Source organism: Carya illinoinensis, chromosome 12 (genome assembly GCF_018687715.1).
Source record: "Carya illinoinensis cultivar Pawnee chromosome 12, C.illinoinensisPawnee_v1, whole genome shotgun sequence".
Taxonomy (NCBI): domain Eukaryota; kingdom Viridiplantae; phylum Streptophyta; class Magnoliopsida; order Fagales; family Juglandaceae; genus Carya; species Carya illinoinensis.
The window spans coordinates 262,635-265,000 of record NC_056763.1 but is presented as its reverse complement, the minus strand read 5'-3'; positions in this window follow the sequence as shown (position 1 = coordinate 265,000).

Here is a 2,366-nt window from a genome sequence, read left to right as displayed (position 1 = left end):
AAACTTGACCGGTGCAAAACTGCAAGTGCACAGTATCGTAGTTTTATAGTAAAGTAATAAGAAGAGTATCGTCCTCAGGGATTGGTACCTTACTCTTGCCAAATACCAAAATTATACTAATCTCAATTTTATCTAGAGGAATCGCTAAGGTTTTTGTAGTTGCAATTAAAACTAGATCAACTCAAAGAGAAATAAGCAAAAAAAATAAAACTGACTTTCAAAGATCAAATTCAATAGGGAAGAAAACTTCTAGGAAATCGATTTCACCTAATTCTTCACTATGCTTTTCTCATCCAGCTAATTTAACTTAAACCTCTTTTGTCTATTAGCAAATCTCTAATTCATCCAAAAGCCTCTTTCGATAGTCAATTGGAATTGACTCTTGGTTATCAATTCACACAAGAATATGAAAATTCAATAATCAATAACGCAATGAGATCAATGATTTAATGACTACATAGGTTCATACAAGTCTTTCGATCTCTATACTTACCTATGCTGAAATATCCAAGATCTACCCTATGATTCCCTCTTTCGATAGCAAATCACAAGATTACTTATCATCTAATCAATGGCCAGTTAATTAGAAGCAATAAATTCAGGATAAATCAGATAAACAAAGAGAGAATTGCATTAAATTAGCATAGACAATCAAGCGTAGTTCGGAAATAGGTTAAATCGGTTTCCTAGAATGAAGAAAATTTAGCTCATGCTAGAAATGGAATTCAACATAAATGAATTCACCATAATTGTTCTGAGAAGATGGGAAGAAGAAAATAAACACTGAAACAATCCTCCTTGCAGCCTCAACTCGTCGTCAAAAGCTCAGGGGAACGATTCAACGCTTTTCTCTCTTCCGTGCTCGTGTATGATTCCAACGTACGTGCAATAATTGGAATCCCGTCTCCAAAACAAATGAATTGAATCCTTCTAGCTGTGTTTTTCTGTCCCAAAGAGTGTTCTCCAGTCAAAACTCGCGGCTCTAGAGTGAAAAATGGCTTTTATATGGTCCTACGGCGGAAAACCTAAAATCTGTCAAAATACGATGTTTGCTCGAGCTGGGTGTCGAGCGCGCGTCGAGCGTTCGACTCTACCTGATTTCGCTCGAGCGTCCTATCGAGCGCACATCGAGCGTTCGACTCTGCCTGATTTCACTCGAGCGGCCAATGTCTCTGCTCGAGCGATCTTCATTTTTCAGCAACCCGCTCGAGCTCCCTGTCGAGCGGCAGTCGACCATTTGAATCTGCCTGAATTCGCTCGAGCGGCCAAAAGCCTCCGCTCGAGCGAACTTGTAAAATCTGCAATATGAAATTTTGCAAGTCATCAGTACTTGATCGAGATTGTCTTCAAATGTATAAACAGAGGATATTGACTCAATTTCAAGGGAGTTTCACAACATAAATGCAATAAAACTCATCTTTCTAATTCAAGGGAAACTAACTTTGACAAACAGAAAAGAGCAAATCCAAACCCATATACATATGCCTTAGATATGTGAGTTCAAAACATAGTGAAAAATTAGAAAGTTTTTTTTTTTTTTTTTTTGAGAAAAAGAGAGCAGCCTCATTCTCCAATCGAGTAAGGGAAGAGACGCGGAAAAAACCAGGATACTTACCGGTGGTGGCATTGCGGAGGCGTTGGTAGTGTCGCCAAGAAATTTACAAGAGCATTAACCACATTTTGGTTGGTTGCCAAGAGAGTATGAGAATAAAACCATGAACAAACCACATGTTTAGTTTTTCAGATTATAAGCTTCTTCATGAACAAATTTAATAGCAACTAATTTTAAAAGAAAAAACATGACTGACTGCTAGTTAGCCATACCAGCTGATCTTCTTTATCTTAGGTTTGTTATTTCTTAATTTTCTGTAGGTAGCTCCTGATCAGCCGAGTTTAATTGAAATTTACTTGCAAAAAGAAAAGTCTTAAACCAGAACCAAAAACAATGAGAACTGTGTTTGAGAATAGATCATCGAAGAGAAGGAAAAAAAGAGAAGTCTTCTAAAATCGACATCCTAAAATCAAACCATTGGAGCAGCTAAAATACATGTAGTGATAGAAATGGTGGGCCTCAAGTGACCGTTACTTGTTTGGCATGAAGTGGCCCCAAGAATTCATGGGACAGAGGGAGTGGGAAGGAAGGGGGAAGATCTGAAGGAGGGGAAGAAGAAGCTTATGAAGATGGGTATTGATCCATCCAAGTGATTGATATCACAGATATTAGCCTCCATTATTCCTATTATTTATTAATTTTTTTCACACCCAAATGTTGAACAATTCTCCACATGTATAAATTGGTGTCTCCATTTACATTCAAGCTAAAACAAGCGTACAAAAAACTACACGTTTAGTATAAGTCCAATATG